At 47.9% G+C, this 27,186-nt stretch overlaps 1 protein-coding gene across 1 annotated transcript in view; it reads left to right on the forward strand.

The window, feature by feature from the left end:
* The first annotated feature begins 360 nt into the window (after positions 1-360).
* Positions 361-27,186, forward strand: part of KLHL6 (kelch like family member 6) — a 255,477-nt gene continuing 228,651 nt past the window's right edge. Inside the window, exon 1 of the mRNA XM_063915702.1 lies at positions 361-445. The gene's annotated coding sequence lies outside the window, so the exon portion shown is untranslated. The remainder of the gene's footprint in view (positions 446-27,186) is intronic.

Consider the following 27,186-nt stretch of genomic DNA (forward strand, 5'->3'; position numbering starts at 1 on the left):
AAAAAGGGGGGAACCTGGACTGCACATCCTATTACTAAAGATATCAAGAGGTTCTATCATGCTGAGGCTTCTAATACTATGCTGGGGGAAGAGAGATGCAGATGCACACTCAGCACTAAGAACACTGATAGTAAAAATAATTTAAATAAACCCTCACAATTAACATGGAGTATAACTGAAGTTCTTAGCACACATGGGTCTCTAACATTCCTAATACTATCACATTTGCCAGAAGCCTCAGCATGATAGCACCTCTTGATATCTTTGGAAATAGGATGTGCAGTCCAGGTCCCCCCCTTTTTCCACTATATTTGTGTATATATTGTACACTGGAAGGCAAGGCTTCCTTCCTCTGGTATTGGCACCCCTCCCATTTACCCTCAGGTGTTTTAATTAGCTGGGTTCCTGCATTTCAGATCACACATTGATAAGGTCCTATTTAGAGGTAAGTCCTGAATAAATTTATAGAATGCGATAGTATTAGGAATGTTAGGGACCCATGTGGTGAAGTCATCTGGCCGCGGTACATGGGCCCGCATATTTGCGCAAATGTGTGCTAAGAACTTCAATTGTACTCCATGGTTAATTGTGAGGGTTTATTTAAATAATTTTTACTATCAGTGTTCTTAGTGCTAAGAGTGTTCATCTGCATCTCTCTTCCTCCATGCCTCCAGTATTCTATGAAAGCCTAATTATGCTTTTATATCCAAATCTAAGAAATACTTAATTGAGCAAAGTTCATTCATTTGATATATAGTAGGAGGCCAATATTGGATACCTCTCTATTGCAAGATTGTTTTTGGTCCATCTATAACAGTGGTTCTCAGGAACCTACACAGTTCACATTTTGCAGGTCTCCTAGAAGGACCACATGTGTATTTATTTATTACTCACTGACACATTTGTAAAGGTCCACAGGTTGTGCTCATTATTTCACTTGCGATTCTGTGAGGAGACCTGGAAAACATGCACTGCTGCGGGTCCTGAGGACCAAGTTTGAGAATCTGTGATCTATAAGTATAAGTTTTGGGCATCCTGGTTGTTTTCTTTACCAAGAGTTACTGAGTATGGCCCAGCGAGTAACGGTTCATGTATTTCTTGTTTGTGTTCTTCATCACACATTGTTGATCTGTCCTTTTTTCACGTCTGTTCATTTTCAGTATGTCAGATGGCTCATCATTGTTGTTTTCTTGTTACAAGACCGTTTCTTTTCTAGGATTTTTTCCCATGTATTCATCCAAATGTTTAATGTGCTGTGTGAGCGCTCAGTGTTTGGTTTCTAGTTTTCACTTTGTGTCTCATCAAAGATAGCTGTATAAGACAGTGTTGGCTGATATGAGTGTTAATGAGTCAATCTGAAATGGAAAACACACTATAGAAGGGGCTCTTTATACAGTATGTGGCTTGATGTTAGTACATGGATTCTGCTGGCAGTGATTGTGACCAGCTGCGATAAAGCTAAGGGAACAGAGAAATCTCACATTTATCTATTCTTCTCTATGTCACCAAGCCAATTACCCTCAGAGACCCAGCTGTTCACAGAGATATTTTTAGTGGAATTCTTAAGTAACCTCCCACTGTAATAGTTTATGATCCCCCAATATCCTGGGCACATGGAAACTCCAAACCATGAAATTCACAGAAAAACATGCATGCAGTTTTGTTGCAGTTGTCATGTTCAGCAGTGCTCCATTCCATTGAACATGTGTTAAAGACTTTCAACTCACATCACATCAAAAACACGCACTGTCCACAAAGGGAAGCGTATGTTAAGGCAGTGAGTCATATTGTGGGATCACAGCTCTTGGATTATAATAGCCATGCTTGAGGCAGGAGGATATCAAGTCATACTTCCCGAAGGTTGTGTGAGACTCACAATTTTTCAGGTAGTCCCCCTCACCTCTGGAAAAGTGGGCGTGTCACCTGCATCCCGCCCACTTCCTTATGAAATGGGCAGTATGGGGAAGTAACACCAGGAAATGCGGCTTCATTTTGAGAGGCCGGGGCTAAATGACACAAACATCGCATAATTTTAGCCATGTCTCTTCCTTGTGGACCGTGCAAATTGCAGCATTTAGCCACTACGGGGGTAGGGCCTACTGACATCATAGGCTCCCTTATTAGGAGTCCTGAAATGTTGGCAAGTATGTATCAAGAGCAGAGCCCTCTCGCCTCATGTGCTTTTACCTCTGTAACTTATAGCATCATCTCCTCCCCATTGCCAAAAATGGTACCACACTTTTGAGTTCACTTGCCAGTGTATTATGACTGCATGTGCAGCAATGGTTATGCAGCTTGTATCCCATGTATGATAATGTTTAGTACTGTAATTCTTTTGTATTTTTTTTTATGCACTGCTTATGTAATGGAAGGTGCTGCAGACCCCTTATGGCACCATATAAATTAAGGATAATAATTCCACCTGTATTGCACACCTATTTCCCATCCTGATGGACAATAGGGAAATGTATATAAAAGGGGTCAATAAGTTCCCTGGCACATGCATAACTCCTCCCCAGGTTAGCAATGGCTGTCCCATTTCTATGCATGTTCAGTAATCACATATGAAGGCCCCCATGTTATATTCAGAAGTGGCATGCTAGTTCATATTGCACACTGAAAAGCCCTACTCACTGGCCGACCCGCCGCCGAGCTGCCCGACGGCGGATACGGCCGACGAGCGACCCGGCGGCGGGGGGGGCAGTGACGGGGGGAGTGAAGTTTCTTCACTCCCCCCGTCACGCGGCTGCATTGAAGTGCAGGCAAATATGGACGAGATCGTCCATATTGGCCTGCATGCACAGCCGACGGGAGACCAGCGATGAACGAGCGCGGGGCAGCGCATCGTTCATCGCAGGAGTCTCCACACTGAAAGATATGAACGAGTTCTCGTTCATTTATGAACGAGATCGTTCATATCTTTCAAAAAATCGGCCAGTGTGTAGGGCCTATAAGGCCTAGGGCAGACATTCCCAACCACGGTCCTCAAGGCACACTAACAGTGCAGGTTTTAGTGATATCCAGGCTGCAGCACAGGGGACTTAATTAGTAGCTCAGTTATTTTGATTTAACCATCTGTGCTGCAGCCTGGATATCACTAAAACCTGCCCATGTTGGTGTGCCTTGAGCACCGTGGCTGGGAATGCATGGCCTAGGGGCTCTTTGTGTCAGCAGTGCCAGCTTGCTCTCAGGTGTTAAGCGATTATACTTCCTGCAGACTAGAGATGAGCGCCTGAAATTTTTCGGGTTTTGTGTTTTGGTTTTGGGTTCGGTTCCGCGGCCGTGTTTTGGGTTCGAACGCGTTTTGGCAAAACCTCACCGAATTATTTTTGTCGGATTCGGGTGTGTTTTGGATTCGGGTGTTTTTTTCCAAAAACACTAAAAAACAGCTTAAATCATAGAATTTGGGGGTCATTTTGATCCCAAAGTATTATTAACCTCAAAAACCATAATTTACACTCATTTTCAGTCTATTCTGAATACCTCACACCTCACAATATTATTTTTAGTCCTAAAATTTGCACCGAGGTCGCTGTGTGAGTAAGATAAGCGACCCTAGTGGCCGACACAAACACCGGGCCCATCTAGGAGTGGCACTGCAGTGTCACGCAGGATGTCCCTTCCAAAAAACCCTCCCCAAACAGCACATGACGCAAAGAAAAAAAGAGGCGCAATGAGGTAGCTGTGTGAGTAAGATTAGCGACCCTAGTGGCCGACACAAACACCGGGCCCATCTAGGAGTGGCACTGCAGTGTCACGCAGGATGGCCCTTCCAAAAAACCCTCCCCAAACAGCACATGACGCAAAGAAAAAAAGAGGCGCAATGAGGTAGCTGACTGTGTGAGTAAGATTAGCGACCCTAGTGGTCGACACAAACACCGGGCCCATCTAGGAGTGGCACTGCAGTGTCACGCAGGATGGCCCTTCCAAAAAACCCTCCCCAAACAGCACATGACGCAAAGAAAAAAAGAGGCGCAATGAGGTAGCTGACTGTGTGAGTAAGATTAGCGACCCTAGTGGCCGACACAAACACCGGGCCCATCTAGGAGTGGCACTGCAGTGTCACGCAGGATGTCCCTTCCAAAAAACCCTCCCCAAACAGCACATGACGCAAAGAAAAAAAGAGGCGCAATGAGGTAGCTGTGTGAGTAAGATTAGCGACCCTAGTGGCCGACACAAACACCGGGCCCATCTAGGAGTGGCACTGCAGTGTCACGCAGGATGTCCCTTCCAAAAAACCCTCCCCAAACAGCACATGACGCAAAGAAAAAAAGAGGCGCAATGAGGTAGCTGACTGTGTGAGTAAGATTAGCGACCCTAGTGGCCGACACAAACACCGGGCCCATTTAGGAGTGGCACTGCAGTGTCACGCAGGATGTCCCTTCCAAAAAACCCTCCCCAATCAGCACATGATGCAAAGAAAAAGAAAAGAAAAAAGAGGCGCAAGATGGAATTATCCTTGGGCCCTCCCACTCACCCTTATGTTGTATAAACAAAACAGGACATGCACACTTTAACCAACCCATCATTTCAGTGACAGGGTCTGCCACACGACTGTGACTGATATGACGGGTTGGTTTGGACCCCCCCCAAAAAAGAAGCAATTAATCTCTCCTTGCACAAACTGGCTCTACAGAGGCAAGATGTCCACCTCATCTTCACCCTCCGATATATCACCGTGTACATCCCCCCTCCTCACAGATTATCAATTCGTCCCCACTGGAATCCACCATGTCAGCTCCCTGTGTACTTTGTGGAGGCAATTGCTGCTGGTCAATGTCTCCGCGGAGGAATTGATTATAATTCATTTTAATGAACATCATCTTCTCCACATTTTCTGGATGTAACCTCGTACGCCGATTGCTGACAAGGTGAGCGGCGGCACTAAACACTCTTTCGGAGTACACACTTGTGGGAGGGCAACTTAGGTAGAATAAAGCCAGTTTGTGCAAGGGCCTCCAAATTGCCTCTTTTTCCTGCCAGTATAAGTACGGACTGTGTGACGTGCCTACTTGGATGCGGTCACTCATATAATCCTCCACCATTCTATCAATGTTGAGAGAATCATATGCAGTGACAGTAGACGACATGTCCGTAATCGTTGTCAGGTCCTTCAGTCCGGACCAGATGTCAGCATCAGCAGTCGCTCCAGACTGCCCTGCATCACCGCCAGCGGGTGGGCTCGGAATTCTGAGCCTTTTCCTCGCACCCCCAGTTGCGGGAGAATGTGAAGGAGGAGATGTTGACAGGTCGCGTTCCGCTTGACTTGACAATTTTGTCACCAGCAGGTCTTTCAACCCCAGCAGACCTGTGTCTGCCGGAAAGAGAGATCCAAGGTAGGCTTTAAATCTAGGATCGAGCACGGTGGCCAAAATGTAGTGCTCTGATTTCAACAGATTGACCACCCGTGAATCCTTGTTAAGCGAATTAAGGGCTGCATCCACAAGTCCCACATGCCTAGCGGAATCGCTCCCTTTTAGCTCCTTCTTCAATGCCTCCAGCTTCTTCTGCAAAAGCCTGATGAGGGGAATGACCTGACTCAGGCTGGCAGTGTCTGAACTGACTTCACGTGTGGCAAGTTCAAAGGGCATCAGAACCTTGCACAACGTTGAAATCATTCTCCACTGCACTTGAGACAGGTGCATTCCATCTCCTATATCGTGCTCAATTGTATAGGCTTGAATGGCCTTTTGCTGCTCCTCCAACCTCTGAAGCATATAGAGGGTTGAATTCCACCTCGTTACCACTTCTTGCTTCAGATGATGGCAGGGCAGGTTCAGTAGTTTTTGGTGGTGCTCCAGTCTTCTGTACGTGGTGCCTGTACGCCGAAAGTGTCCCGCAATTTTTCTGGCCACCGACAGCATCTCTTGCACGCCCCTGTCGTTTTTTTAAAAATTCTGCACCACCAAATTCAAGGTATGTGCAAAACATGGGACGTGCTGGAATTTGCCCATATTTAATGCACACACAATATTGCTGGCGTTGTCCGATGCCACAAATCCACAGGAGAGTCCAATTGGGGTAAGCCATTCCGCGATGATCTTCCTCAGTTGCCGTAAGAGGTTTTCAGCTGTGTGCGTATTCTGGAAAGCGGTGATACAAAGCGTAGCCTGCCTAGGAAAGAGTTGGCGTTTGCGAGATGCTGCTACTGGTGCCGCCGCTGCTGTTCTTGCGGCGGGAGTCCATACATCTACCCAGTGGGCTGTCACAGTCATATAGTCCTGACCCTGCCCTGCTCCACTTGTCCACATGTCCGTGGTTAAGTGGACATTGGGTACAACTGCATTTTTTAGGAGACTGGTGAGTCTTTTTCTGACGTCCGTGTACATTCTCGGTATCGCCTGCCTAGAGAAGTGGAACCTAGATGGTATTTGGTAACGGGGGCACACTGCCTCAATAAATTGTCTAGTTCCCTGTGAACTAACGGCGGATACCGGACGCACGTCTAACACCAACATAGTTGTCAAGGACTCAGTTATCCGCTTTGCAGTAGGATGACTGCTGTGATATTTCATCTTCCTCGCAAAGGACTGTTGAACAGTCAATTGCTTACTGGAAGTAGTACAAGTGGGCTTACGACTTCCCCTCTGGGATGACCATCGACTCCCAGCGGCAACAACAGCAGCGCCAGCAGCAGTAGGCGTTACACGCAAGGATGCATCGGAGGAATCCCAGGCAGGAGAGGACTCGTCAGACTTGCCAGTGACATGGCCTGCAGGACTATTGGCATTCCTGGGGAAGGAGGAAATTGACACTGAGGGAGTTGGTGGGGTGGTTTGCGTGAGCTTGGTTACAAGAGGAAGGGATTTACTGGTCAGTGGACTGCTTCCGCTGTCACCCAAAGTTTTTGAACTTGTCACTGACTTATTATGAATGCGCTGCAGGTGACGTATAAGGGAGGATGTTCCGAGGTGGTTAACGTCCTTACCCCTACTTATTACAGCTTGACAAAGGGAACACACGGCTTGACACCTGTTGTCCGCATTTCTGGTATAATACCTCCACACCGAAGAGCTGATTTTTTGGGTATTTTCACCTGGCATGTCAACGGCCATATTCCTCCCACGGACAACAGGTGTCTCCCCGGGTGCCTGACTTAAACAAACCACCTCACCATCAGAATCCTCCTGGTCAATTTCCTCCCCAGCGCCAGCAACACCCATATCCTCCTCATCCTGGTGTACTTCAACACTGACATCTTCAATCTGACTATCAGGAACTGGACTGCGGGTGCTCCTTCCAGCACTTGCAGGGGGCGTGCAAATGGTGGAAGGCGCATGCTCTTCACGTCCAGTGTTGGGAAGGTCAGGCATCGCAACCGACACAATTGGACTCTCCTTGTGGATTTGGGATTTCAAAGAACGCACAGTTCTTTGCGGTGCTTTTGCCAGCTTGAGTCTTTTCAGTTTTCTAGCGAGAGGCTGAGTGCTTCCATCCTCATGTGAAGCTGAACCACTAGCCATGAACATAGGCCAGGGCCTCAGCCGTTCCTTGCCACTCCGTGTGGTAAATGGCATATTGGCAAGTTTACGCTTCTCCTCCGACAATTTTATTTTAGGTTTTGGAGTCCTTTTTTTACTGATATTTGGTGTTTTGGTTTTGACATGCTCTGTACTATGCCATTGGGCATCGGCCTTGGCAGACGACGTTGCTGGCATTTCATCGTCTCGGCCATGACTAGTGGCAGCAGCTTCAGCACGAGGTGGAAGTGGATCTTGATCTTTCCCTAATTTTGGAACCTCAACATTTTTGTTCTCCATATTTTAATAGGCACAACTAAAAGGCACCTCAGGTAAACAATGCAGATGGATGGATTGGATACTAGTATACAATTATGGACGGGCTGCTGAGTGCCGACACAGAGGTAGCCACAGCCGTGAACTACCGCACTGTACTGTGTTTGCTGCTAATATATAGACTGGTTGATAAAGAGATAGTATACTCGTAACTAGTATGTATGTATAAAGAAAGAAAAAAAAACCACGGTTAGGTCACTGGTATATACAATTATGGACGGGCTGCGGAGTGCCGACACAGAGGTAGCCACAGCCGTGAACTACCGCACTGTACTGTGTCTGCTGCTAATATATAGACTGGTTGATAAAGAGATAGTATACTCGTAACTAGTATGTATGTATAAAGAAAGAAAAAAAAACCACGGTTAGGTGGTATATACAATTATGGACGGGCTGCCGAGTGCCGACACAGAGGTAGCCACAGCCGTGAACTACCGCACTGTACTGTGTCTGCTGCTAATATATAGACTGGTTGATAAAGAGATAGTATACTCGTAACTAGTATGTATGTATAAAGAAAGAAAAAAAAACCACGGTTAGGTGGTATATACAATTATGGACGGGCTGCCGAGTGCCGACACAGAGGTAGCCACAGCCGTGAACTACCGCACTGTACTGTGTCTGCTGCTAATATATAGACTGGTTGATAAAGAGATAGTATACTCGTAACTAGTATGTATGTATAAAGAAAGAAAAAAAAACCACGGTTAGGTCACTGGTATATACAATTATGGACGGGCTGCCGAGTGCCGACACAGAGGTAGCCACAGCCGTGAACTACCGCACTGTACACTGGTTGATAAAGAGATAGTAGTATACTCGTAACAACTAGTATGACGACGGTATAAAGAATGAAAAAAAAACCACGGTTAGGTGGTATATAATACAATTATGGTTGGACGGACTGCCTGCCGAGTGCCGACACAGAGGTAGCCACAGCCGTGAACTACCGCACTGTACACTGGTTGATAAAGAGATAGTAGTATACTCGTAACAACTAGTATGACGACGGTATAAAGAATGAAAAAAAAACCACGGTTAGGTGGTATATAATACAATTATGGTTGGACGGACTGCCTGCCGAGTGCCGACACAGAGGTAGCCACAGCCGTGAACTACCGCACTGTACACTGGTTGATAAAGAGATAGTAGTATACTCGTAACAACTAGTATGACGACGGTATAAAGAACGAAAAAAAAACCACGGTTAGGTGGTATATATTATAATACAATTATGGATGGACGGACTGCCTGCCGAGTTCCGACACAGAGGTAGCCACAGCCGTGAACTACCGCACTGTACACTGGTTGATAAAGAGATAGTAGTATACTCGTAACAACTAGTATGACGACGGTATAAAGAACGAAAAAAAAACCACGGTTAGGTGGTATATATTATAATACAATTATGGATGGACGGACTGCCTGCCGAGTTCCGACACAGAGGTAGCCACTGCCGTGAACTACCGCACTGTACACTGGTTGATAAAGAGATAGTAGTATACTCGTAACAACTAGTATGACTATGACGACGGTATAAAGAAAGAAAAAAAAAAACCACGGTTAGGTGGTATATAATACAATTATGGATGGACGGACTGCCTGCCGAGTGCCGACACAGAGGTAGCCACAGCCGTGAACTACCGCACTGTACTGTGTCTGCTGCTAATATAGACTGGTTGATAAAGAGATAGTATACAATACTACTAATATACTGGTGGTCAGGCACTGGTCACCACTAGTCACACTGGCAGTGGCACTCCTGCAGCAAAAGTGTGCACTGTTTAATTTTAATATAATATTATTTATCATGTACTCCTGGCTCCTGCTATAACAACCTGCAGTGCTCCCCAGTCTCCCCCACAATTATAAGCTTTATATACAATACATTGATGTGCAGCACACTGGGCTGAGCAGTGCACACAGACTGAGTCACTGTGTGACTGTGTATCGTTTTTTTCAGGCAGAGAACGGATATATTAAATAAAACAAACAACTGCACTGTCTCTGGTGGTCACTGGTCACTGTGGTCGTCAGTCACTAAACTCTGTCTGCACTCTGCACTCTCTTCTAATCTACAGTATCACAGCAATCTCTCTCTCTCTCTCTCTCTCTCTCTCTTCTAAATCTAATCTAAATGGAGAGGACGCCAGCCACGTCCTCTCCCTATCAATCTCAATGCACGTGTGAAAATGGCGGCGACGCGCGGCTCCTTATATAGAATCCGAGTCTCGCGATAGAATCCGAGCCTCGCGAGAATCCGACAGCGTCATGATGACGTTCGGGCGCGCTCGGGTTAACCGAGCAAGGCGGGAAGATCCGAGTCGCTCGGACCCGTGAAAAAAAAAGTGAAGTTCGTGCGGGTTCGGATTCAAAGAAACCGAACCCGCTCATCTCTACTGCAGACCCTTTGGTACCTTGTTTGCAGTGCTCGGTAAATACTTTTTGCCAGATGTTATAAGACCTGTCTATGGCCTGTGCCCAGTATTGGGAGTACCTTTTGCCAGACCAGGATTGTTGCAAGACCTGCTTATTGTCCGTAACTTTTATTTTGGGCACCGGATGCTTGTCTTGGATGGCCTTTTGACCCTGCCAGTTGTGCTAATAAAAAAAAAAAAAGTAGAGTCACATACCTCCCAACATGACCCTATCCAGGAGGGACAGAATGCTCTGCTTCTGGCCTTCCCTAATAATGTATGATTACCATCACCTGTACTGAAACACCTTTCTTCTCCATTATCCTTTTCAACACAGGTGGCGGCAATCACAAATTAAGAGAAAAGTCCAGGAGCAGAGCATTGTGTCCCTCCTGGAGAGGGTCATGTTGGGAGGTATGGTTGAAGTGAAGATTTTTAACTTTAACATTATAAGTAATGTTAAATACCAACATCATATTGTTACTATCATTGGGATACTAAATGCATACCTCCCAACTGTCCTGATTTTCGCGGGACAGTCCCGTTTTTTTTTTTAGGACTGTTCCACTGTCCCACCCTTGGGCAGCAGTGTCCCGCGGTGGGGGATGCAGTTGGGAGGCTTCTGCACTCACTGCCCTGCTTAGCAGAGCAGCAGTGAATAGATGCTGTGCACATGCGCGCACAGCATCTATTCACGGAGACAGAAAGATTGGGGGCATGCCAGCAGCTCAGCGAGCGCTGGTCATGCCGCCATAGTAAAGGGAAATGGGGGGCGTGGCTAGCGATCGCAGCATTATCGCAAAGCCACGCCCTTTCTCTGAAGCCACGCCCCCTTTTCTAAAGTCGCAGCCATTTTTCCCGACGAGTGCGGCTTTGCCGCGCAGGAGTCCCTCTTACTAATACAGTAAAGTTGGGAGATATGCTAAATGAAATATGCTGCTGGTAATAAGGATCGTTGTTAAATGGGGCCCATAATCAAAAACAAAATACTGCACTCTGTTGTGCTTTTTATATGTAGCACAATATGGAATATTACTGCTACTTAAAATGCCAATTGTGTGAATACACCCATCTAACACTTTTTTAACAGCATGATGCAATTTGTTAAAACACAACAGCTTAGAACAGGGGTGGGGAACCTCCGGCCCGCGGGCCGTATACGGCCCGCGAAGCCGTTTGGTCCGGCCCACCAGCTTGTGTCAGTGAGACATGCTGCCGCTCAGTCCGGCGGCAGCGTGTCTCGGCTGTCAGAACAGGGAGGAGAGCGCGGCTGTCGGGTGGGAGCGGCGGCGTGTAGTACTTCAAACCAGCCGCCGGTCCGTGAGCCAATCAGAGCTCGCGGACCGGAAGCCAATCAGGAGCCGCGGCTGCCGGTCCGCGAGCTCTGATTGGCTCTCGAACCGGCGGCTGGTTTGAAGTACTACACGCCGACGCTCCCACCCGACAGCCGCGCTCTCCTCCGTGTCCCACGGTAAGCAGCACGGAGGGGAGAGGGGAGGGCATCTGTATACCTGGCACTGTGGGGGCATTTGTATAACTGGCACTGTGGGGGCATCTGTATAACTGGCACTGTGGGGGCATCTGTATAACTGGCACTGTGAGGGGCATCTGTATACCTGGCACTGTGGGGGCATCTGTATACCTGGCACTGTGGGGGCATCTGTATACCTGGCACTGTGGGGACATCTGTATACCTGGCACTGTGGGGGGCATCTGTATAACTGGCACTGTGAGGGGCATCTGTATAACTGGCACTGTGAGGGGCATCTGTATACCTGGCACTGTGAGGGGCATCTGTATACCTGGCACTGTGAGGGGCATCTGTATACCTGGCACTGTGGGGGCATTTGTATACCTGGCACTGTGAGGGACATTTGTATACCTGGCACTGTGAGGGACATTTGTATACCTGGCACTGTGGGGGCAATTGTGGATCTGGCACCGCACTATTGGGGGCATATGTGTATCATGTCCCATTTTAACTGGCCACACCCATTTTTGGGCGCGTGCGCGCCTCCGGCGCGCACACACAGTACCTCTAAGGGGCAGACCTACTGGGGGGCAGGGTAATTTTTTAAGTTGAGAATTTTTGTATGGCCCCCGAAGGATTTTATAAATATCCAAATGGCCCTCGGTAGAAAAAAGGTTCCCCACCCCTGGCTTAGTACCTGAAGAGGTTAGTATTTTGCCAATGGTAAATGTTTTGCAGTTTGCTGTGATGAGTTGAAAATAGTATATTTTAGTAAGTGGAAAGACTAGTAGTCACTAGTACGTAAGTTCTGTTGGCTGCTGGGACTGGGGTTTTAAGGATTAACATTCTAGCGGTGTTGTTTAAAGTTGTATTAATAGTATCTGGAATTCAGTTCTACTAATCAGAGCACATCATGTGAACGTTTTACTTCTATTTATATAGTTATTTGAGCCACTACAAGTTATGTACTTGTGGAGGGAAATGGGGTTACGTGGACTTTTTAGCCAAAACTTGCTGTAGCTGCAATAGTCAGTCAACTACAAATTATTCAGTTGTATGAACTCCTTAACATACACTCATTGGCCTTTCTAAAATGGGTGCAATGTGTGCGGTGCTGTACACGGGCCCCTGGGTCCAGGGGGCCCACACCACACATTTTGCACCCATGTTTTTATCACTTACATTTCCACAGTCCTGCATTGGAGCTGCACTTGCGTTGCAAAAATTGCCACCATAATGGCCGCCACACATGCACAGTAGAGATTGAGACTCCGGAACATTGCGTGCGCCATGTTTCCGGAGTCCGCGCATGTGTAGTAGACCCTTGCATAATACCAGCGTATACTGCGCTGCTAAGAGGTGGGGGCCCACCTGGAGCCTGCACATAGGCCCCCTCCTCTGTTGTAGTAGGATACGTTCAAATTGCTGGCTGTCAGGATCCTAGCAGTCAGGATACAGACGCTGGATTCCCGCCAGCCGACAATGCCGTCCGCAGAAATCCCGGCAAAACAGGACTATTCCCACTCGTGGGTGTCCCCGCAAGGGGACTCCTTGTACTCGCCCCGCTGCCAGCATTCAGACGAACGGGATGCCGCTGATGGGATATGGATAGCCAGCATTCCCCGCCGGACAGTAAATCATACTAAATCCATTGAAACGCCCCTGCATACCCTGCTTCTATATCCAGCCACTGAGAGGTCTCTGTAACTTGTAAGTAGAACACAGAGGGGCAGTATATCAGTGCAGAACCAAATCATATGAGCATTCTCCAGCTTGCATCAGTGGAGCCTGGCAGCACGCAGCCATTGGCGACCCAAACCCAGTCTCCGAGCCACATTTTTTTACATTAATAAAACATGTTTGTTCTCTCACCAGAGATGTCCCAAAGGAGAAAATAGATGGGACTATTATGAACAAGGTATCACTTCTATAGATAAAGTCCACAACTAATCCTCCTCCCTCTGAGTCTTTTTTACCATTTGTCAGATGAACTTCATCCGTTGTTTCTATTTTTATTTAATTTTTTTTGCCATTTCCTCAGCTCATTTTGCTTATGACAGAAGAATCAATTTGATAAAATCTAGGGAGTAAATTTACTTTCGCTTCTAAAGCTGAAAAGTAGCGATTTTTGCCCATATCATAGATTCTGTCTATCATTTCTAGAGATGTGCGGCGGCAGTGGCGCACCCAGGGGGGGTTTCCGAGTACCCAGAAACCCCCCTCCACTAAAAAAAAAAAAAAAAAAAAAAAAAAATTTATTTTTTTTTTATTTTTTTTTTAGCTGCATGAGTATTATTAATGACTGTCTAGCGTCCTCTGCAGCCTGCTGTCTTCCTGGTGGCACTTGCAAGTGCAATAAAAGTTTACTTTATTTTAATTATAGTACATATATATCCATGTGCCTACATATATACACGTATATACTACATACATACATACATACATACATACACACACACACACACACACACACACACACACACACACACATGATATATATATATATATGTGTGTGTGTGTGTATGTGTGTGTATATATATATATATATATATATATATATATATATATATATGTGTGTATATATATATATATATATATATATATATATATATGTATGTTTAATATGCTATGTATATGTGTATATGGGTTCACTACGATCTCCCGGCGGCCGGCCTCCCGGCGACCAGCATACCGGCGCCGGGAGGCCGGCCGCCGGCTTACCAACAGTGTGGCAAGCGCAAATGAGCCCCTTGCGGGCTCGCTGCGCTCGCCACGCTACACGCGCCACACTATTCAATTCTCCCTCCAGGGGGGTCGTGGACCCCCACGAGGTAGAATAAGTGTCGGTATGCCAGCGGTCAGGCTCCCGGCGCCGGTATGCTGGTCGCCGGGAGGCCGACCGCCGGCATACTGAAGACCACCCGTGTATATGTATGTGTGTGTGTGTGTATATGTGTATATATATGTATATATATATATATATATATATATATATATATATATATATATATATATATATATATATATATATATATATATATATATATATATATATACACACACACATGCAGACACACTAGTTTTACGGACCCAGCATATACTGGGTCACCTCAGTCCCCACCCCCGTGATTGGCTCCGCCCAGTTCTGGAAACCCCCCCATGCAAATCCTGCGTTTGCCACTGGGCGGGCACTTTTCGTGTTTTGGATCTGGATCCTCGCTTGTGTTTTGGATCTGGACTGGCACCCTTTCAGGTTTTGGTTTTTGTTTTGGATCTGGATGATTTTTGGGGAAAAAATGCAAAAACAACTAAAATCCCAGAATTTGGGGGTAATTTTGATCCTGCGGTATTAGTAACCTCAATAACATTCATTTCCAGTCTATTCTGGACACTGGACACCTCACAACAGAGGCAAAACTCTGGGAGGCAATGGAGTCATCTGCCGCCGGGCTCCTGCTCTGAAGGGGGCACCTCTCCTCCCATTCTGTGACACCTTTGAATTAAGTTAATTGATAGCTGTCGCTGTCTTTTCAGTGGCCGACTTCCTCACTGGTCCCTGCACCTTATAAATCACACCCTCTTTATTATACTGAATATACACATTTTACAAGTATCACACCCAGTATTAGAAACCACGACCTATTACACTGGAAGCAGACACCTTACTGATGAAGCTGTTTGCTCCTGCATAGAAAATAGGAGAATTTTAACTACTGTATATGAAGATACTTCTCTGACAATTACACGTAACTTCATATAGTTAGAATTCTCATGCTTCCTCTACAGGAGCAAATAACTCCATCAGTAAAGTGTCTGCTGTTAGTGTAACAGGTCATGGGATCTAATCCTGGGTATGATTGCTAAGAATTGTGTGATTTAAAATAAAAGACAATTAAATGTATAAATACAGTATATACATTTTTTTCAGAACACTCCACACACACACGCACACGCATATACGCACACATGCATTCATTTATTTATCTTACTATAGAAAATAGGGGGGGCACCAATATTTATCTTGCCTCCGGGCAACTGGGACGAACTTACGCTACTGGCTCACAATATTGATTTTAGGCCAAAAGGTTGCACCGACGTAGCTGGATGACTTTGCTAAGCAACACAAGTGTGCGCAGGCCCGTCTCTACCCGCTCAGCAAAGGGATGCAAAGCAGGTAGGCGCCTGATTGGAGAGGCGCCTTGCTGCTCTGCATCCCTGTGCTGCACTGCCCTGAGCCTGGCCTGTCCCCCTGCTGCTGCCGCCTGCAAATGCAAACTGACAGGCAGCAGCGCCATCCGTTTAAAGCCCTCCCTCCTTCCCTACAGAGGCATGATGATCGGACAGAGGCAGGATGAGCGGATGGAAGGTGGGCGGAGCTACACGGACTTAAGGGGCGGGGATACACAAACTAAAATGGGCGGGGCTAAACGGGATCCCCAAGCTGAGGCAGATCCCTTTTGTGTATGTATATGAGTGTGTTTGTGTGTATGTACTGTGTGTATGTACTGTATGTATGTATGTATGTATGTATATGTGTTTGTGTGTGTGTATAAGTTTCACTTCTGCAGGCATTAACGGTAGACGGCAGAGGTGGAACTTTCGCCGCAGCAGCCAGTGCAGTGCATCGGGGCCCACAGCACTTGGGGGGCCCTCAACCAGCGGATCAGTCAGCAGGACTAATAACGGTGCACTGCTGCTAGCCATGGGCTACAAGGAGAAAGGTGGTCTCCTCCCCTCCCTGACCTGTCCCTCCTGTCACCAGTCCTGGCGTAACACGCTCAGCGAAGGGATGCAAAGCACGGAGCACTGGGCTGGAGAGGCGCTGTCGCTGCTCTGCATCCCTGCTGCTTGTGTGCGCTTGTCACACTGTAGCGTCCTGGCGCCTGCTACCTTACTCCCTCTTCTCATTGCGTCTCCGGCAAGGAGAAGCGGCTCTTCTTCACCGGTCCACACGGCTCTCTTCTCTGGTGAGGTCACGGTCTCCCTCCCCTCTCCTCCACACCTCTTAATTGTTCAGCATTGCAGGAAAAGACTACCTTATACTAGAGATGAGCGCCTGAAATTTTTCGGGTTTTGTGTTTTGGTTTTGGGTTCGGTTCCGCGGCCGTGTTTTGGGTTCGACCGCGTTTTGGCAAAACCTCACCGAATTTTTTTTGTCGGATTCGGGTGTGTTTTGGATTCGGGTGTTTTTTTAAAAAAACACTAAAAAACAGCTTAAATCATAGAATTTGGAGGTCATTTTGATCCCATATTATTATTATTAACCTCAAAAACCATAATTTCCACTCATTTTCAGTCTATTCTGAATACCTCACACCTCACAATATTATTTTTAGTCCTAAAATTTGCACCAAGGTCGCTGGATGACTAAGCTAAGCGACACTAGTGGCCGACACAAACACCTGGCCCATCTAGGAGTGGCACTGCAGTGTCACGCAGGATGTCCCTTCCAAAAAACCCTCCCCAATCAGCACATGACGCAAAGAAAAAAAGAGGCGCAATGAGGTAGCTGACTGTGTGAGTAAGATAAGCGACCCTAGTGGCCGACACAAACACCGGGCCCATTTAGGAGTGACACTGCAGTGTCACGCAGGATGTCCCTTCCAAAAAACCCTCCCCAATCAGCACATGACGCAAAGAAAAAAAGAGGCGCAATGAGGTAGCTGACTGTGTGAGTAAGATTAGCGACCCTAGTGGCCGACACAAACACCGGGCCCATTTAGGAGTGGCACTGCAGTGTCACGCAGGATGTCCCTTCCAAAAAACCCTCCCCAATCAGCACATGACGCAAAGAAAAAAAGAGGCGCAATGAGGTAGCTGACTGTGTGAGTAAGATTAGCGACCCTAGTGGCCGACACAAACACCGGGCCCATTTAGGAGTGGCACTGCAGTGTCACGCAGGATGTCCCTTCCAAAAAACCCTCCCCAATCAGCACATGACGCAAAGAAAAAAAGAGGCGCAATGAGGTAGCTGACTGTGTGAGTAAGATTAGCGACCCTAGTGGCCGACACAAACACCGGGCCCATTTAGGAGTGGCACTGCAGTGTCACGCAGGATGTCCCTTCCAAAAAAACCTCCCCAAACAGCACATGACGCAAAGAAAAATAAAAGAAAAAAGAGGTGCAAGATGGAATTGTCCTTGGGCCCTCCCACCCACCCTTATGTTGTATAAACAAAACAGGACATGCACACTTTAACCAACCCATCATTTCAGTGACAGGGTCTGCCACACGACTGTGACTGATATGACGGGTTGGTTTGGCCCCCCCAAAAAAGAAGCAATTAATCTCTCCTTGCACAAACTGGCTCTACAGAGGCAAGATGTCCACCTCATCATCACCCTCCGATATATCACCGTGTACATCCCCCTCCTCACAGATTATCAATTCGTCCCCACTGGAATCCACCATCTCCGCTCCCTGTGTACTTTGTGGAGGCAATTGCTGCTGGTCAATGTCTCCGCGGAGGAATTGATTATAATTCATTTTAATGAACATCATCTTCTCCACATTTTCTGGATGTAACCTCGTACGCCGATTGCTGACAAGGTGAGCGGCGGCACTAAACACTCTTTCGGAGTACACACTTGTGGGAGGGCAACTTAGGTAGAATAAAGCCAGTTTGTGCAATGGCCTCCAAATTGCCTCTTTTTCCTGCCAGTATAAGTATGGACTGTGTGACGTGCCTACTTGGATGCGGTCACTCATATAATCCTCCACCATTCTTTCAATGGTGAGAGAATCATATGCAGTGACAGTAGACGACATGTCCGTAATCGTTGTCAGGTCCTTCAGTCCGGACCAGATGTCAGCATCAGCAGTCGCTCCAGACTGCCCTGCATCACCGCCAGCGGGTGGGCTCGGAATTCTGAGCCTTTTCCTCGCACCCCCAGTTGCGGGAGAATGTGAAGGAGGAGATGTTGACAGGTCGCGTTCCGCTTGACTTGACAATTTTCTCACCAGCAGGTCTTTCAACCCCAGCAGACTTGTGTCTGCCGGAAAGAGAGATCCAAGGTAGGCTTTAAATCTAGGATCGAGCACGGTGGCCAAAATGTAGTGCTCTGATTTCAACAGATTGACCACCCGTGAATCCTTGTTAAGCGAATTAAGGGCTCCATCCACAAGTCCCACATGCCTAGCGGAATCGCTCCGTGTTAGCTCCTCCTTCAATGTCTCCAGCTTCTTCTGCAAAAGCCTGATGAGGGGAATGACCTGACTCAGGCTGGCAGTGTCTGAACTGACTTCACGTGTGGCAAGTTCAAAGGGCATCAGAACCTTGCACAACGTTGAAATCATTCTCCACTGCGCTTGAGACAGGTGCATTCCACCTCCTATATCGTGCTCAATTGTATAGGCTTGAATGGCCTTTTGCTGCTCCTCCAACCTCTGAAGCATATAGAGGGTTGAATTCCACCTCGTTACCACTTCTTGCTTCAGATGATGGCAGGGCAGGTTCAGTAGTTTTTGGTGGTGCTCCAGTCTTCTGTACGTGGTGCCTGTACGCCGAAAGTGTCCCGCAATTCTTCTGGCCACCGACAGCATCTCTTGCACGCCCCTGTCGTTTTTTAAATAATTCTGCACCACCAAATTCAAGGTATGTGCAAAACATGGGACGTGCTGGAATTTGCCCATATTTAATGCACACACAATATTGCTGGCGTTGTCCGATGCCACAAATCCACAGGAGAGTCCAATTGGGGTAAGCCATTCCGCGATGATCTTCCTCAGTTGCCGTAAGAGGTTTTCAGCTGTGTGCGTATTCTGGAAACCGGTGATACAAAGCGTAGCCTGCCTAGGAAAGAGTTGGCGTTTGCGAGATGCTGCTACTGGTGCCGCCGCTGCTGTTCTTGCGGCGGGAGTCCATACATCTACCCAGTGGGCTGTCACAGTCATATAGTCCTGACCCTGCCCTGCTCCACTTGTCCACATGTCCGTGGTTAAGTGGACATTGGGTACAACTGCATTTTTTAGGACACTGGTGAGTCTTTTTCTGAGGTCCGTGTACATTCTCGGTATCGCCTGCCTAGAGAAGTGGAACCTAGATGGTATTTGGTAACGGGGGCACACTGCCTCAATAAATTGTCTAGTTCCCTGTGAACTAACGGCGGATACCGGACGCACGTCTAACACCAACATAGTTGTCAAGGCCTCAGTTATCCGCTTTGCAGCAGGATGACTGCTGTGATATTTCATCTTCCTCGCAAAGGACTGTTGAACAGTCAATTGCTTACTGGAAGTAGTACAAGTGGGCTTACGACTTCCCCTCTGGGATGACCATCGACTCCCAGCAGCAACAACAGCAGCGCCAGCAGCAGTAGGCGTTACACGCAAGGATGCATCGGAGGAATCCCAGGCAGGAGAGGACTCGTCAGAATTGCCAGTGACATTGCCTGCAGGACTATTGGCATTCCTGGGGAAGGAGGAAATTGACACTGAGGGAGTTGGTGGGGTGGTTTGCGTGAGCTTGGTTACAAGAGGAAGGGATTTACTGGTCAGTGGACTGCTTCCGCTGTCACCCAAAGTTTTTGAACTTGTCACTGACTTATTATGAATGCGCTGCAGGTGACGTATAAGGGAGGATGTTCCGAGGTGGTTAACGTCCTTACCCCTACTTATTACAGCTTGACAAAGGGAACACACGGCTTGACACCTGTTGTCCGCATTTCTGTTGAAATAGTTCAACACCGAAGAGCTGATTTTTTTGGTATTTTCACCAGGCATGTCAACGGCCATATTCCTCCCACGGACAACAGGTGTCTCCCCGGGTGCCTGACTTAAACAAACCACCTCACCATCAGAATCCTCCTGGTCAATTTCCTCCCCAGCGCCAGCAACACCCATATCCTCCTCATCCTGGTGTACTTCAACACTGACATCTTCAATCTGACTATCAGGAACTGGACTGCGGGTGCTCCTTCCAGCACTTGCAGGGGGCGTGCAAATGGTGGAAGGCGCATGCTCTTCACGTCCAGTGTTGGGAAGGTCAGGCATCGCAACCGACACAATTGGACTCTCCTTGTGGATTTGGGATTTCGAAGAACGCACAGTTCTTTGCGGTGCTACTGCTTTTGCCAGCTTGAGTCTTTTCATTTTTCTAGCGAGAGGCTGAGTGCCTCCATCCTCATGTGAAGCTGAACCACTAGCCATGAACATAGGCCAGGGCCTCAGCCGTTCCTTGCCACTCCGTGTGGTAAATGGCATATTGGCAAGTTTACGCTTCTCCTCCGACAATTTTATTTTAGGTTTTGGAGTCCTTTTTTTACTGATATTTGGTGTTTTGGATTTGACATGCTCTGTACTATGACATTGGGCATCGGCCTTGGCAGACGACGTTGCTGGCATTTCATCGTCTCGGCCATGACTAGTGGCAGCAGCTTCAGCATGAGGTGGAAGTGGATCTTGATCTTTCCCTAATTTTGGAACCTCAACATTTTTGTTCTCCATATTTTAATAGGCACAACTAAAAGGCACCTCAGGTAAACAATGGAGATGGATGGATACTAGTATACAATTATGGACGGACTGCCGAGTGCCGACACAGAGGTAGCTACAGCCGTGAACTACCGTACTGTGTCTGCTGCTAATATAGACTGGTTGATAAAGAGATGTCGTAGTATGTATGTATGTATGAAGAAGAAAGAAAAAAAAAACCACGGGTAGGTGGTATACAATTATGGACGGACTGCCGAGTGCCGACACAGAGGTAGCCACAGCCGTGAACTACCGTACTGTACTGTGTCTGCTGCTAATATAGACTGGTTGATAAAGAGATGTCGTAGTATGTATGTATGAAGAAGAAAGAAAAAAAAAACCACGGGTAGGTGGTATACAATTATGGACGGACTGCCGAGTGCCGACACAGAGGTAGCCACAGCCGTGAACTACCGTACTGTACTGTGTCTGCTGCTAATATAGACTGGTTGATAAAGAGATGTCGTAGTATGTATGTATGAAGAAGAAAGAAAAAAAAAACCACGGTTAGGTGGTATACAATTATGGACGGACTGCCGAGTGCCGACACAGAGGTAGCCACAGCCGTGAACTACCGTACTGTACTGTGTCTGCTGCTAATATAGACTGGTTGATAAAGAGATGTCGTAGTATGTATGTATAAAGAAGAAAGAAAAAAAAACCACGGTTAGGTGGTATACAATTATGGACGGACTGCCGAGTGCCGACACAGAGGTAGCCACAGCCGTGAACTACCGTACTGTACTGTGTCTGCTGCTAATATAGACTGGTTGATAAAGAGATGTAGTAGTATGTATAAAGAAGAAAGAAAAAAAAACCACGGGTAGGTGGTATACAATTATGGATGGACTGCCGAGTGCCGACACAGAGGTAGCTACAGCCGTGAACTACCGTACTGTGTCTGCTGCGACTGGATGATAAATAATGATATAAAAAATATATATATATCACTACTGCAGCCGGACAGGTATATATATTATATAATGACGGACCTGCTGGACACTGTCTGTCAGCAGAATGAGTTTTTTATAGAATAAAAAAAAAAACACCACACAAGTGAAGTCACACGACGAGTGTTTAACTTTTTCAGGCAATAACAATATAGTATACTACTAACTATACTGGTGGTCAGTGTGGTCAGGTCACTGGTCAGTCACACTGGCAGTGGCACTCCTGCAGCAAAAGTGTGCACTGTTTAATTTTAATATAATATGTACTCCTGGCTCCTGCTATAACCTATAACTGGCACTGCAGTGCTCCCCAGTCTCCCCCACAATTATAAGCTGTGTGAGCTGAGCACAGTCAGATATATAATATATACATAGATGATGCAGCACACTGGGCTGAGCAGTGCACACAGATATGGTATGTGACTGAGTCACTGTGTGTACCGTTTTTTTCAGGCAGAGAACGGATATATTAAATAAAACAACTGCACTGCTGGTGGTCACTGTGGTCAGTCACTAAACTCTGCACTCTCTTCTACAGTATCAGCCTCAGGTCAATCTCTCTCTCTCTCTCTCCTAATCTAAATGGAGAGGACGCCAGCCACGTCCTCTCCCTATCAATCTCAATGCACGTGTGAAAATGGCGGCGACGCGCGGCTCCTTATATAGAATCCGAGTCTCGCGAGAATCCGACAGCGTCATGATGACGTTCGGGCGCGCTCGGGTTAACCGAGCAAGGCGGGAAGATCCGAGTCGCTCGGACCCGTGAAAAAAAACATGAAGTTCGTGCGGGTTCGGATTCAGAGAAACCGAACCCGCTCATCTCTACCTTACCTTATACCCCAGTTTTGCAACCTGCACGCCCAGACGTTGGCCACCACAGGAAAGAAAAATAATCCTGATTCATGCCCCTTACATTATTTGTGATTTTTTCCTCCTTATAGTAATGCCCAGTATACATTATGCCACATACTGCAAAGGCCCTCAGACATTATGCCACACACAATAATACACATGACACAATATGCACACACTGTAATGCCCCCGACACATTATGCCACACACCGTAATGCATGTGACACATTATGACAGGAATCGCAATGCCCGTTATACATTATGCTACACACTGCAATGCCCCTGATACATTATAGCACATACTATGTCTGTGACATAGTATGACACACACCGCAATGATCCTTAGACATTATACCACATACCACAATGCCCGTGATATAGTATACAACACACCGTAATGCCTGACACATTATGACACACACCGCAATGTCCGTGATACATTATGCCACACACTGCAATGACCCTGAGACATTATACCACATATCACAATGCCCGTGATATAGTATACCATACACCGTAATGCCTATGACACATATCGCAATGCCGTTATACCCTATGCCACACACCGCAATGCCCGTTATACATTATGCCACACTGCAATGCCCCTGAGACATTATACCACATACCACAATGTCCGTGATATAGTATACAACACACCGTAATGCCTGACACATTATGACACACACCGCAATGTCCGTGATACATTATGCCACACACCGTAATGCCCATTACACATTAAGTTCTACAGTAAGTCTTCTAATTACTTTTAAATTACCTGCTCGTTGCCAGGGGTTTCATGCTCTTGGTTCCATGCACGGTGCCAGGGATTTTCATGCTCAGGGTGTCATGCTCGTTGCCAGGGGTTTCATGCACTGGGTGTCATGCTCGTTGCTAGGGGGTAGTGCTTGTTGCTAGGGCCGTGCTCCCAGTGCCACATATGCCCCCAGTGCCAGATATTCCCCCACAGTGCCAGGTACATGCCCCCAGTACCAAATATACCCCCCCCCCCCAGTGCCACATATGCCCCCAGTGCCAGATATTCCCCCACAGTGCCAGGTACATGCCCCCAGTCCCAGATATTCCCCCACAGTGCCAGGTACATGCCCCCAGTCCCAGATATTCCCCCACAGTGCCAGGTACATCCCCCCAGTGCCAAATATATCCCCCCAGTGCCAGATATTCCCCCACAGTGCCACATATGCCCCCTCAGTGCCTGCTCCCCTCAGTGCCAGATATTCCCCCACAGTGCCAGGTATATGCCCCCAGTGCCAGATATTCCCCCACAGTGCCACATATGCCCCCTCAGTGCCTGCTCCCCCCAGTGCCAGATATTCCCCCACAGTGCCAGGTATATGCCCCAGTGCCAGATATTCCCCCTCAGTGCCACATATGCCCCCTCAGTGCCAGATATTCCCCCACAGTGCCAGGTATATGCCCCCAGTGCCAGATATTCCCCCACCGTGCCAGGTATATCCCTCCAGTGCCAGATTTTCCCCCACAGTGCCACATATTCCCTCCTCAGTGCCTGCTTCCTCTCCCCCTCCTCCTTTGTGTTGGAGGGACACGGAGAGCAGAGCGCGCGCCTCTCCCGTGTCCCTCCTGGCTCTCCGGCCCGTCTAATAAAGGAAGTACCGATTCGTGAGCCAATCAGAGCTCACGAACGGCACTTCCTTTATTAGACCGGCCGGAGAGCCAGGAGGGATATGGGAGAGGCGCGCGCTCTGCCCTCCGTGTCCCTCCAACACAGCAGCAGAGGGAAGGAGACTGCAGATTGACATACGGATGCTCGTCCGCATGTCAATCTGTGCTAAGTCAGTGGCGCCCCCGCAGCCCCTCGCCCCCAAGCCACCGCGAGGACTGCGGGGGCAGTAGTTACGCCACTGTGTATATGTAATGTATTTATGGAAGTTTTTTGTTTTTATTTTACTAATAGCAGTGTGCAGACCATAGGCATCATGGCATCCCCCACTCACAAGCTTGCCGGCGGTTAATGTGTACCCCCATGCTGCCGATTAATGTCACCCTCGAGGCACCCGGTCACATCTCGTTCGTGTGCCATGAGTGTCTCCACACTTCTCCTGTCGACCCCCCGTTATGAGGCTCCTGGAGCACAGGAGAGCTGCTCTGTTGATGGGACTTGTGAGGAGACTGAGGAGCGGGACACGGCGGGAGCTCTAGTCACACTTGCTCTGGCTATCTGTCTTAGCGCCGCAGCTCCTGTGTGAGTCTGCTGCCACTGTCCACAGATGGAACAACGGCGGCCGGGACCCGGGCAGGGCCGTCTTAACAGCAGTGTAGGCCCCTGGGCACAGCAATGCACTGGGCCCCCTACCCATCCTCCAGCGACAGCTTTGATGTCCCGCGGGCGGTAGGGGATGTTCTATCTTCCGCTCAGCATGTAGGACCTGGAGTAGTAATTTCTACTAATTACTCCTTTACTGCACAGATGGGGATAAACTGTAGAAGGGGACATTGGGCTGAATGAAGGGTCCTTGGTACATGACTTCCAGGGTGGTAGGGGTTGGTTAGTATGTAGAGGAGGAGTGGATTGTGGATTGGGCTTAATATTTATAATTTTCCGGTGGAAGGGCAGCTTGCCCGACTGCAGATATCTCAAGTTCCTGAAAATATATTTCTTAGATTTGAATGGGATAAAAAACTAGAGTCCCACCTTTGGGGACACCTTTCAGGAGGTTATGGGGACTTGGGGGTCAAGTTTAGGAGCCACAGCAATCCACCAACGAAAATCTAAAACTGCATATTAGGCGTGTGGAGCCGGAGCAGGGACCAGCTGCTGGAAGGCTGATATCTCTGGTTCTGAGCATATTAAAGACAAGCTGCCAGTGTCCACCAGAAGAGGAGAGTCACAGTTTTTGGATTATACCCTCAGAAAAACTCTGTCAGACAGAACCCGAGATATCTGGCTGGGAAGAGCAATTAACAGGTTTGGATGGGGACCCCTGCTTTCAAGTCAGATATCTCCAGTTCCCGAGGGCCGATTTTCAAAAATCTGGTACCCCTGGAAAGATGGTACCCTCAGCTATCAGCCTAGGGCCCTTATACTCCTGGGGCCCTTGGGCAAGAGCCCATTGAGCCCATATGAAAAGACGGCCCTGGACCCGGGAGCTGTGGGGAGCAGGTGACATTCTTGTTTAACTTAGCGAGCGAGAGCGAGTACCTTTCACTACCATCCTGCCCCCCCTGCTCCGCACCACTGCTCCCATCCTGCCCCCCCTGCTCCGCACCACTGCTCCCCCTGCTCCGCACCACTGCTCCCATCCTGCCCCCCCTGCTCCGTACTACTGCTCCCATCCTGGCTGCTCCACACCACTGCTCCCATCCTGCCCCCTCCTGCTCCGTACCACTGCTCCCATCCTGCCCCCTCCTGCTCCCATCCTGTCCCCTCCTGCTCCTCACCACTGATCTTATCCTGCCCCCTCCTGATTGGCTGCAGGTCCACGGCATATTTGAAACAGTGACGCTGTGGTCATAGGAGCCGCAGTGCCGCCAGCCACAGCTTCCTCCTCCTTGCACCGCTACTGCCCTCTGGCTCCTCCTCTGCTACACCGCCGCCACCCTCAGTCCTTCTCTGCACTTCCGCACCATGCCGACCACAGCATCCTAATACACCGCACCGCAGACCACAGCATCCTCAGCACCGCCGCTGCTAAATAGGTAATCTTACCCTGCTGCCTTTCTCTATCCCTAGTCCCTACTGTATGCTCTTGCTGTCCCTCTGTCTGTCACTCTCCCTTTCCCTATGTCCCTGCTGTCACTTTCCCTCTCCCTGTCCCTATGTCCCTGATGTCACTTTCCCTCTCTCTCTCTCCCTGTCCCTACTGTCACTCTCCCTGAATTTTGTCTCCATGTGGCATAATTTGATTTTCGGCTCATTCTGTGTCCTATAATGTGGATTTCAGCTCATTCTGTGTGCTATAATATGATTTTCTGCTCATTCAGTGTGCTATAATATGATTTTCTGCTCATTCTGTGTGCTATAATGTGAATTTCGTCTCATACCGTGTGGTATAATGTGAATTTCGGGTCCTACCGTGTGCTATAATGTGAATTTCGGCTCATTCTGTGTACTACAATGTGAATTTCGGCTCATTCTGTGTGCTATAATGTGAATTTCGTCTCATACCATGTGATATAATGTGAATTTTGGCTCATACCGTGTGGTATAATGTGAATTTCGGCTCATTCTGTGTGCTATAATGTGAATTTGC

Source organism: Pseudophryne corroboree, chromosome 4 (genome assembly GCF_028390025.1).
Source record: "Pseudophryne corroboree isolate aPseCor3 chromosome 4, aPseCor3.hap2, whole genome shotgun sequence".
NCBI lineage: Eukaryota > Metazoa > Chordata > Amphibia > Anura > Myobatrachidae > Pseudophryne > Pseudophryne corroboree.